This window comes from Lepidochelys kempii, chromosome 10, assembly GCF_965140285.1.
Source record: "Lepidochelys kempii isolate rLepKem1 chromosome 10, rLepKem1.hap1, whole genome shotgun sequence".
NCBI classification, from domain to species: Eukaryota; Metazoa; Chordata; order Testudines; family Cheloniidae; genus Lepidochelys; species Lepidochelys kempii.
Window position 1 is genome coordinate 26,381,948 of NC_136389.1, and position 12,262 is coordinate 26,394,209.

A 12,262-nucleotide genomic window follows, 5' to 3' on the forward strand; every position below is an offset into this window, starting at 1 on the left:
AAAAGTTATTGATGTTTGAGACCCCACAAAGTGGCCATGTTTGCAAAGAGTTGGGGGTGGGGGGCTCAGCTCTGTCAGAAAATCCAGCCCCTTGAAGGTGTCTCAAGTTGAGTACCTAAAAGGCAAAGCATGGAAAAGTTTCTAGTTGAAGGGATCACTCTCATTACAGTGTGTATGGTAACACCCATTGTTTCATGTTCTCTATGTATATAAATCTCCCCACTGTATTTTCCACTGAATGCATCCGATGAAGTGAGCTGTAGCTCACGAAAGCTCATGGTCAAATAAATGTATTAGTCTCTAAGGTGCCACAAGTCCTCTTTTTCTTTTTGTCAGAAAGTTACAAAATGATGCGAAAAGGACTCTCCAGCAAAATCACTGATCCCCCCTATAAATTTCACTCGACTCTTTGCATGTAGGATTGCCTGTTAGAGTGCCACATCAAGGACTGCATCTTTCCATAAGGAGGAATGTCTTGATAATCAATGGTAGATTTCTAATTGAGGCATGGCTCAACCATTAAATTAATTAGCCTGATTCTGATCCTGTACCATGTAAATCAGGAGTAGCTCCACTAAAGTCAATTAAATTAAACCATGGTAACTGAGATAAGAATGAGACCGAATGCATTTAGTTAACTAGATTAGGTTACCTGCCTCTAGCAACAATTCCAACAAAGAAACAAACAAATCGTCACTTCAGATCAAATGGCAAATCCTGCTGTGTACAGCAGTTCCCTTTTATATTGCAGCAGGTTCTAAAACCACCTGACCTTTGCCAGCACGACAATGTTCTCCATTATTGAAAAGGATATGGTTAGTAGTGCATTAAGATACCTGTTTTCTAGTACATCCAAGCTAAATGGACTTCAGCTTTCAGCTTCTGTAATCATCATTAATGATTTGTTCCATAGCCAATCTGATAAAGAAGGATGACCAAAGCTGTGCTGATTAGATTTCCTTGAATGGAGGTGATTACATTCTCTGCTTTATTTATCATTACTAATAGCAACCAGGGGTTGCTCAGCTTCAGTTAGTTCAGCTGATCCTTTTGAATAGGATAACATAGCCTGATGTTCTCTGCCCTTTCTGCTCTGCGTGCCAATTGCCCAAAAAGGACGGAAACCACTTGAGTTAGGGGAAGTCAAATAAGGGTTTCCTCCTCCTTGAGATAGAGAGAGGAGAGTGTGTTCCCAGGGGAGGTGTATGGGCCACATATGTCTCAGTGCTAGGATTTCACTCATAGGCATCGACTCAGTGGGTGCTCCAAGGCTGGAGCACTCACAGAAAAACATTAGCAGGTGCTTAGCACCCACCAGCAGCCAGCTCCTCCACCCACAGTGCCTCCTGCCCGCCAGCAGCCCCACTGATCAACTTCACCCCCTCCCTCCCAGCACGTCCCGCCTGCCGCAGATCACCTGTTCTGCTGCATGCAGGAGGTGCTGGGACGGGGCATGCTCGGGGCAGGGGGCAGAAAGAGGCAGAGTGGGAAGAGGCAGGGCAGGGTGCGGCCTTGGGGAAGGCGTGAGTGGGGGTGGAATGAGGGCGGGAAGAGGTGGTGGGTTTAGGGTGGAATGGGGATAGGGCCTGCAGTGGAAGGGTCGAGCACCCCCCGGGTAGAGAGGAAGTTGGCACCTAATATTTCACTGTATGCTAGGCCGGTGGCTAGAGAGGCTGTTCCATCCAGGAGTACCCCCTGCAGAGTCCTAATGACTTCTGTGGGGTTTTGCATGGGGCAAGGGGTTCACACAGGTGAAACAGCTTACAGGATCAGGGCCTTATTCTTTTAAAGGAAAGTTTATCTTGAAAGCAGCCCAATTGCTTGAGATGCAGGGAATGATGCGGGCAATGTCTTGTGGGGTATATCTAGACACACACATAGGTACGGTAATTTACAGAGCTGTCAACCAGGCCACACGATGTGTACACTAATTTCTATAAAGAAACAAGAGGGAGTAACAAAAGGGTTTCCATTTTACATACCCAGAGTTCTTTCAGTCTTTTCGAAACAGAACACCATGAAATTCACCAGGTGAGCTGTTTATCCTAGAGCTGGAATTGTTAAGCTTTTCTTTTAAGGTTTCCACTTTTATTATTTATTATACACAGTGAAACTTCACTTACCCTAACCTCAGCTATCAGAAAAAGCCTAATTTATGTGAAATGAGGTCATGTCCCTTGATGTGTATTAAACAATTTGAAAACCCTCATTTATCCACATTAATTCCATTTGGATAAAGGAGGTGTCACTGTATATCAGTAATTTTATTTCTTTTTTTTTCTTTTCTAAAGAAAAAGCCAAGTTAATTAAACCAAACCCTACAGTATTTATGATTTTTTTTGTAGCTTAGCCTGGTTTATAAAAGGTGATGTTAATATTGACTTTAATTAATGTCAATCTTAATGTAATATTACATTAATAGCCTGGTGTATCTTTGAGCCTAAGGCAATGTACCGTACAGCTTAAGCTATTTATAACAAAGGTATATTTAACAGCTTTGCCCCCACCAAAAAAAAAAATCAATTTATACTAAATGTTGTTGCAAAATCAGATTCATCACCCCAGGGATTAAGAAAAATGAAAGACCAATTTAATGACAGGATTTAGTTCATTATTTATCTTCCAGCATGTAAATTATAGATTGTCATGAATTTTTTATCCTTTTGGTGCCCACTACCTAATTCATGTGAAAAACGTAAGCCTATGTTACAAAGAACAAGCTCCCTAGCTCTGTGTACAAGAGGCATCTCCTCTGCCTTTTGACGGACGATAATCTGTCAAAATGAAAAATTAATGGAGGCTCCCTTAATTCATCATCTTCTGCCTGTGTTCTATTAATGGTTTTAAAAAAACTTCTATAACTGCTCACACTGAACAGAATTGGTAAAGTGGGGGGAATGAGAGGTCAGCTGACTGCTTGAGTTTATGCCATGTGCTATAATCCAGCCAATAGCTGAATGACATGTTATTTATTAAATTCATTCAGGAATTGTGCAGATTTCTGCACACCATGAAAATGTGCTGAGATCAGAACATTTGGTGGGGGTACTTTATAGTTTTCAGTTTTGCCGTAACAGAAATTACTTTGTGTAAATGATTATAAAGAACTTGCATGGAGTAGGTATGCTACATGAAGCCCCCATTTTGAAAACTCGACCCAGGAATAGACCAAACCAGGGAAATAATAAGCAGGCTTCAGTTGTGTCCCCTAAAATAAAATGTACATGTCAAAAAACAACTGATTTTCTCTTTGATGACTGATTTTACCTAAACCAGGGAGGACTTTTAGCACTGTCTTAAATAAGGATTTAACCGCTATAGAAAATATGCCATTATAAATGTGTTTCATAGCTGTCCTAGTCACCTCTACTGATGACCTTAAAAATAGGAGTTCAACCAAAGTCTTTCTTTCTTTCACAGCTCAACTACTTTTGGATGATCCTATAGGTCTGAATGCTATGTTTGTCATATCACAATAAATTCAAGGACAACGGACGATGTCATAAATGCAAGATTATGACAACTTCACTGCTGGATTGAGAAGCATGGAGAAGTGGAGTGGAAAAATGCTATTCAAACATAAATACTGGCAGAAATAGCACAGTAGATTACAGGAGAAGTGTTTCTTTGTGCACAGTACACATGTATTCCTTGAGACAATATGCCTTTTTTCCAAAAATGGATACATTTTGGTGGGCTAAATCCGGAGACACTACACAGGAAGTAAGATCCAACTCTTTGTCATTCAGAATGCTCATTAGAATAAAGCACTAATTCAGCCATCCTTATTTATAAAATATTGCAAGGAGGAAGGGAGGTCCTTAGTCACTCACTCAGTCACCTGACTGTTTTTATTGAGATCTCGCTGTCTCACTAATCATTGTACATGGTTCTAAGGCACCAATTACCCTATCTTGGCTATGGTTATGTTTTCTAAAGCCCGATTCAGGTCTCATTTACATCAGTGGAAAGATACCCACAGACTTCAGTGGCGGTTGGAGCAACCCCTTGATAAACAGGCTACAGCCGAAATCCTGTGACATCCCCTGAAGGGGAACTCATGCAATGACTTGGCTCATCAGCAAGAGATCAGCGAGGAAGAGAAAATTTTTGTCAAGAGTTTTGTGAATAACAAGAATATGTTGAACAAGTATAGCACCTTTTGTCTGAGGATCTGTGTGTTTTAAACATGAATGCACAGACCTTTGAAACATCCCTAAGAGATAGCTATTATCACTCCATTTAAAAATGGAGAAATTGTGGGTCAAAGAAGTTAAGTGTTTTGCCCAAGGCCAAGTAAAAAGTCTGGGACAGAGCTGGGAAGAGAATACAGATCTTCTAAATCCCAGTCCTGTGCTTAACCACTTGAACACCCTTTCCCAAGTTTGTCTTTTCCCCTGGTTCAAAGGTAGCAATTTTGTCAGGTGAACTAGAAGAGATTCCATCTGGATAATTCAGCCGAAACTGCTATGTTCTCGTGTGTGTCTGAGGCATGCTGAGATAAAGACAAAAGCCAACAAAACTTAATGTTTACATTATTTAATTGTTTTCCAGTCAACAGCAATTTTTATTTTCTGAAATCAGTGGTCAGAATATGTGGCTCCTTCTATGAAATACCAGGAAGAGAACACACATGTGCTGGGAATTTCAAAGGAGACCAAGGGGGTTAGGCACTCAAATACCACTGAAATGCAATGGGAACTGAGTGCATAAATCCCTTGGGTTCTTTTGAAAATCCCAGCCACAATTGGCTACGCTACAGCTGAGGGAAAACAACCATCAAGAAGAACTGCCATGGACAGAAAACTGCCTGCAAAGAACTTAAGGTTCACCCAGTTCCATGAGTGGCTCTGGACACAGGTGACCCAGAGCACGAGTCATTCAAAAGCTCTTGAACAATGACCCTCATGAGTGCATTAACATTCTGTGCATTTGTCACAGGTGTTGATCAACAAAATTTTGAGAGCTAAAGATTTGTCCAGAGAAGTGTAATGGGGATAAATGAACTCCTCATGTGAGAAGAGCGCAATGGCCTTGCTAGGCATTAGTGACATTTGCGCATTAGGGAAATATACTTGATTGGGGGCTGTTTTGTTTACCCATGTTTTATGTATGCAGAAGAAGGTCTGAAAGTTTTTTGGCATCACATGCAAGTGAATTGGATAGCAGACTAAGTGGTTACAGAGTGAGACTCTTCTAGGACTGGAGATACTGGTAAATGGCTATGGATCCAGACTCTTCTAGGACTGGAGATACTGGTAAATGGCTAGGGATCCAGACTCTTCTAGGACCTAAAGTCATTATAACCTGAAGAACATTTTGCAGCCTATGTGAAAGTGAGTTGATGGTCACAGCCCATTTCCCCATAGACAGGTGAACCCATCACAGAAGCCAACATTTCAAAACCACTAGCTGTCACCTTGTTGGCAGTCTCAGGGGTGAGGCAAGGAATGAGCAGGCCATGAAGACTGAACTACTTTCAAACCCTTAGGGGTGGGAGATCCTGCCAGACCACGGTTGGATGATGCAATGATGCCTCCACTGCTACTCTCCATGATATAGTTGGTGTGGGAACCTCACATCTCTCTCCAAGGCTGTCTGCCTGGTAGCTACTATTACTGCTTATTATTACTTAAGCTGAGAACTGTACAGATGGGTATGTGTCCCCTTAAAAGCCAATATAACCACTTTGAAAAAACTTTGGGGAAAAAGAAAATGCAGTCCCTGTGGGAGAACATTAGAATCTTATTCCTACTTGTCACGGTTCATAACAGAAGCCCTCTACACCTTGCTCCCTAGATCTAGTATTAAATCCTTCAGATATCTACAAATTATTATGCTGATATTGCTTTTAAGGTCAAGGTTTAAAGTATAATGTGGATCTTACAAGAAACTCTAGTGATTGATGTAATATATCAGGCACTTGCCTTGAAAAAAAGAGTATTATTCAGCTGCCTCCACTGGAAGATTAAAAGGGTGGGGGGCGAAGAAGTTGCCTAGCTGGTTAAATGAAGGGTGGTTGTTCTCAATGGTCAATGTTGCAATGAAATCACTATAAAAAATAGCAACTGATATTGAACTTGCTTGCAACATCTTCTGATCCCTCTAATACATGTCTCCAGGCAGCAATTCTCTCTTCACATCAATAACCTTGTTACACCAGCTGGTTTCAAATACTAGCAATTTCCAAAATCATCTTTGAAAGCTGCTTTCTGTACACTCTGCTCTGCATGTTTTTGAAACTCCTCAGACAATGCAGGAAATTGCTTTTTATATTTGCTAAAGGTCCAAGCCACCAGAAGGAAGGTTGCTCCCATCTCATGCAATTTCTCTCATTATTTCAGGTGCTAATGTTGGTTTGCAAGCACAGGTATTTGAACCTGATGAACGATACAACAGGAACAGTGAAAATTGGATATTATCATGAAGAAAACATTTTGCTGTAGGAACATAGACTCAACTATACCTAATCAGGCCACTAGTCCAACAATAGCCTGAGCTCTCCAGTAGCTAATACCCAATATTTCATAGGAAAGTGAAGGAAACCCCAGAGCACTAAGATAATTGTTCACCGCTGTATATGGAGAAAAATATCCTTCCTGCCCCCGAGGCTGACCAGCTCATGCTTTCACACATATAATAGTAATACCCTCATTATAATGCAGACAGACTCAGGATATTGTTTCCTAATCTATATTTACAGTATGCACTCAGGCATCCAATATGGAGACCCAGTAGTGGACTATGCACAGAGTTATTATTGGCTATATATAGCCAATCTTTTAAAAATACAGCCACAATATTTGACTTGTATGGTATTGTCCAGGCTCCAGGAGCTGTATTTTAGAAGTTGATTATTTCCTCAGTAGAGGAGTAGAGAGCAGACAAACTTAGGATATTGTTTGCTAGTCTATATTTACAGTATGTACTCAGGCATCCAACATGGGGACCCAGTAGTAGACTGTGCACAAAATATATTAGTGAGAGGTCAGCATTGGAGATGCTTCAGACTCACTTCAGTCCAGTGGCTGACATAGCCTCTCTCAGCGCTAATGTATCTACCTGGGGAAGAAGATCAGAGAGTTTGACTGGCTCCGCCCTTTCCCCACTCCGCTGCAAGGTCCCCATAAAGGTTGCAAAGAGACAGCAGAGTTGCAGGCTAAGTCCCACAAAATGCCGATTGTTGCTTTGCAAAAGGATGGATAAAACAGGAAAAGCAGCAGCAAAGCTTACTCAAGATACAGCTAAGTCGAAGTAAAACACTGCCACTGCGATAAGTGAATGGAGAATGCAGATTTGGTAGCACTTTACCCCCACTTTTTACACATGTAAATGAGTACATAAGTACAAGGCCGTGGAGGATCAGGCCCCAAACATGCAAGTACCCCCCAGCATAGAATGCTGCTCTTAGGGTAGTTTGCTGGGAATGTATCGGAAATTTAATGATGGAGATGTAGAGAAAGCAAACAGCTTCGGTGTATGTAAGCAGTCCCGAGTTTACAATGGCTCCAGTGGCTCCATGGAGCCGGGCCCATGCTCAGAAGGAGCCCTGGCCTGCTCCACTTGCATTGTGCCCTGAGATCCCTCTGGCTCCCCCTGCCCACCCCCTGCTCCTCTTGGCCTGCCTCCCTGCTCCTTTCTGCCCCCTGGCTGGACCCTAGTGCACTTCCGACTCCGGGCAGTCTGCTTCCCACCACCTGTAGGAACCCACCTGTCCTCCAGGAGCTGAGCAGCCTGGGACTGGTGCAGAAGCCTGGCCAGTCTCAGCCTGGGGGGTGGTGGTGTGGGGGGGGGGTAAGGGGGGAAACGGGACAATGCGGGGAGCTTGGCTGGGCCCCTCCAGGAGAAGTGCATCTTGAGGGAGCCCGGCCAGGGCTGAGGGACCAGAGCGATTCCCTACCCTGGTACCAGCTCTGGCTGCACTGCTGGCACACAGTTGCCTCCCAGCAGGGCCGGTGAGTGTGACCAGAGGCAGGGCGTGGGGGAGTGGGTTTCTTGTAGGGGCAGTGCTGGGCTGTGAAAGGGAAGGGAAGATCTGTGTGTTGGGGCACTAGGGAGTGGGGGTTTTGTGGGAGGTGCTGGGCAGTTGTGGTGGGGCTATGGGCAGGGGGATGCTGGGCAGGAATGGTGTTGTGCAAGGCGCTATGCATTTGTGTGGAGGGGGATGGGGGGGCGCTGGGCACAGTGGGTCTGGGGGGGCTCTGGCCATAGGGAGTTGGGAGGATGTTGGGGGGGGGGCTGTGTGGCACGGCATGGGCCCACCCCCTGAGGGGAAGGGGCATGCTGGCAGCACAGGGCCGGGCGAGCCAGTGTGTGTCTGGTACCTGCCGGTTTGTAAATAGTGCCCTCGCACTGGGCCGGGCGGAGCTGGCTGGCCCCTCGCTCTGGGGACTGACCTCTCCGCGCCATGCTCCATTACTCCCATGGGGGCCCACAAATAAGTTTGGTGCCGGGCCCACAAAAGGTTAATCCGGCCCTGTATGTAAGGGACCTGATTCATCACTGCATCAGTCCAGTTTATGCAGGTCTCACTGCATGAGGATGGTCAGTTGGGCTAAATAGCACAAGAGCTGTAAAGATCCCATCTGTGAAAAGTGGGTGCCTATTTGCTACACTTATTTCAAAGTAGCCACACTGGTGGAAACCCAGAGTGACACAGTGGTCAATCAGGCCCAAGTATTATAGAAGTAACGGGATGTAAGGTTCAGTGTATTGACCCTAATTCTCATTTACACTAAAGCTCTGTCACAGCACTCCAGCAATGTAAAGGGGCCCTAGTGCAGCGGCTCTCAGCCTTTCCAGATTACTGTACCCCCTTTGGGAGTCTGATTTGCCTTGCGTACCCCAAGTTTCACTTCACTTAAAAACTATTTGCTAACAAAATCAAACATAAAAATACAAGTGTCACAGCACATGATTACTGAAAAATTGCTAACTTTCTCATTTTTACAACATAATTATAAAATAAATCAATTGGAATATAGTGTACTTACATTTTAGTGTATAGTATATAGAGCAGTATAAACAAGTCATTGTCTGTATGAAATTTTAGTTTGTACTGACTTTGCTAGTGCTTTTTATGTAGCCTGTTGTAAAACTAGGCAAATATCTAAATGAGTTGATGTACCCCCTGGAAGACCTCTGCGTACCCTCAGGGTACATGTACCCTGGTTGAGAACCACTGCCCTAATGTAAATGAGGATCAATCCCTTTGCTTTTAAAATTCTGAAGAAGCCTTTGGGCCTGGTTTCTTTTGGCGTACATTGTTTTTTATCCTAATGTGGCTCTAGTGAAGTTACTCCTGATTTACACTGATGTTCATAAGAGTAGAATCAGGCCTTCTACATTTTACACTCTTTATAATATTGATCTGTAATCATGCAATATCCACAGGGAAAACTGAGTTCAGGAGTATACAATCAATATTGTATTCATTTAAAAAAAGCCAAAGAATTAAAAATACAAACCACCTGATTTTGAAATAAATTACCTTCATGGAATTATATCTTATCTTTAGACTGAAATATTCACAGAAAATTAATGAGATTGTCAAGTGGCCACAATGAAGATTTATGTGCTAATCTGGTGACGTTTTAAAACAATATAAAATAATAAAGAAATGCTTCTGTTAAAAAAGAGGCAGAGATACTTAACTTGAATGGAATCTTTTATTAGATTCCTCCTGTTTAGAAGCAAATAGCTCCTTTGTTTAAATACCCTTCACAAAGGCAAAGCCTCAGGAAACATTTTGTAAAAGAATTCTGAAAGTCAAAGTCATTTTGATAGAAATCAAACCAGAAATAATTTCTCCCTAAAGGAATTCTACTTTATTTTAATGATGTCTGGATTGTTTCCATTTAAACAGCATTTTTTGTTAATTATGATTCACACTGTCCACTTAAACAGTGACTTTTTTACATAAGCTTAGGAACTCATTTGTCATATCCATTTTGTTCAAGTGGAGGAAACAAATATGAAAGGAAAACAATTTGACTAAAAACATCTTCCGTTCATTAAAAAGCTTTATGTTCTAATGGCTGAATATGAAATTCTGCTCTTAACGGCTACTGGGAGCTGGGGAGCTCTCTGTTAGACACTTACTGAGGCATTCTTTCCTGGTAATATAGGCTGTTTATGGGGCTTTTCATGACCTTTCTTTTTGGTACTGCCAACAGAGGAATACTGTGTGCATCTCTTTTATATCCACTTGTCTGCTTGCTCATGGATATGTATCTGTTTTGTTGTCTTCATTTTGAAGAAAAAAGCCAGGGGCAATTAAAAGAGAATCAAAATAAATATACGTCTGTTGTGTCACAAAACTAACACAAACATTAGGAGAATGTTAGTGCTACAGACACAAAGGTACTGAGATAAAATGCCTGGTCACCTCCTCCAGTGCTTGGGTACATTATGAGGTGTTACTGCCCTTTGCTGTAGACATGAAGATGCTGGTGAATTCCATCACCAGGAGCTGGGCATTCTTTGGCTTCTAATGTTACGAGTTGGATATGTTTTTAATTAGAAATTATCTAGAACCATTAATCTAAATCCCACAAAATTTGGAAGTTCAGATAAAATAGATTGTACATCTAAACCCTCCAGGATTTTGTATGTACTAGCTTGGATGCAGGGAAGCATCCTTATTCCCACAAGCACTCAAGCACATGCTTAACTCCCTTTGAAGTCAATGAGGCTTAAGCCCTTCCCTGAATAAGGATGGATTTAAGAACATGCATAAGTGCTTCCCTGAATCAAGACCATTCTGATTAAGTCAGAGCAACAGCTAATAGCTTGTTTATTTCTGGAATTTCTAACTAACCAATGACTGCATTTCAAAGAACCACTTAGCTTAGCTACATATCAATAGTCTCCAGTGCCATCCAGCAAACTCCCAAGGTATCTCACACATGAATATAAACCCCCTGACCAATAAAGATACTGCAAACACAAGCCATCACCATTTGGCCTATATAAAACACATTTCTCTGTGTTTCCTTAAAAAAACACACAAATATTTGTACTGTAGCTAGTTGACCTTTTTCAAAATGAATTCCATTCTTTTCCAAGTCTGAGTAAACCTGAATGTACAGTGCCAGTAGATCGATAATTAAATGTTTTCTTCTTTAGAGTTATACTGGGATTACACCCGGTTTCTGTATTTACCATTTCCACATACACTAATGGTGACTATATTGGAGCCTCTTTTAAGTAATAGAAAATCATATGCATTAACTTTCCCTCAAAGTCACTGCAAATTGATATCCCCTCTAGTAACAGCTAATACGTCTGGATGCAAGCAACGACTGACAAGATTAGATTCTAATACCACAGACATGCCATGAAAATAGAACTAAAATCTTGTTGGGACCTGACTGGTATCTGCATTCACCATAAATCCACATGGAATTATCTGATTTAGGGGAGATGTCTTTGGGATGAAGCTCAGTTAAAACCAACTGTGGTCATTAAAGACTCCTTTAAACAACAAGGGAGGGGGGGATTGTTAATTCATCTAACAGCCAATTGCGAATGTGGATAATTCTCAATACACCCTCCCTCCCTGACCCCTGCCCTGGCCCCCCATCTTTCCTCCTCCCTCTGCATTCAAAGCAGCTTGTTTCCACCTCCTGCTGCGGGCTTCAGTGGGGGAAGAAGGAACATTGTGAGCACAGGAGAGACAGGATGCCTGTTCTCCATACCTGTGTCTGGAGCTACTGTTGCTTGAAGAAGCAGCTGTAGGGAAAGCACTACTTAAGACCTGCAGTCTTGGGCTGGATCATACCCAGTGCAGATAGAATCTCTGGAAAATTTAGCCGCCCAGCCCTAGCTCTCTACTGAGCATGTGCAAACTGAATTTTTTCTGATGCTCATAACTTGTACAACTTCTCACAGGGACAGCAAAAGGCATATCCCTGGCACTAATGCAGCCTCCCTGCCCCATTTCAAATCCAAAAGCATGGAGGCACCAGAGCTTCCCAATTAAATGGTTTAAGAATTTGCTTGACATGGGAAAAACAGTTCTTTCCCCAATTCCAGTTTTGGAAATGGCTGAACCACTTTTGCTGAAACTTACCAGAAAAATTCAGCTTGAGGCAGACACGCAGCGTGACAATTTTCAGCTTGAAGGGTTAAAACCTGGCAAAATTATAAGCTACTGAAAACAGGGTCCTCTCTTGGAAAGCATTGAGCACCCTTAGCTATAAGCAATATTACCCATTCCACTCACAACATTTTATGAAACCCTTTAGGACAGAGTGTTACA

At 42.4% G+C, this 12,262-nt stretch overlaps 1 long non-coding RNA gene across 1 annotated transcript in view; it reads left to right on the forward strand.

Annotated features, from left to right (window-relative positions):
• LOC140918356 (uncharacterized) overlaps positions 1-4,522 on the forward strand; it is a 40,206-nt gene extending 35,684 nt beyond the window's left edge. Inside the window, exon 3 of the long non-coding RNA XR_012161157.2 lies at positions 3,421-4,522. This is a non-coding gene — a long non-coding RNA (uncharacterized LOC140918356). The remainder of the gene's footprint in view (positions 1-3,420) is intronic.
• Positions 4,523-12,262: the final 7,740 nt, after the last annotated feature.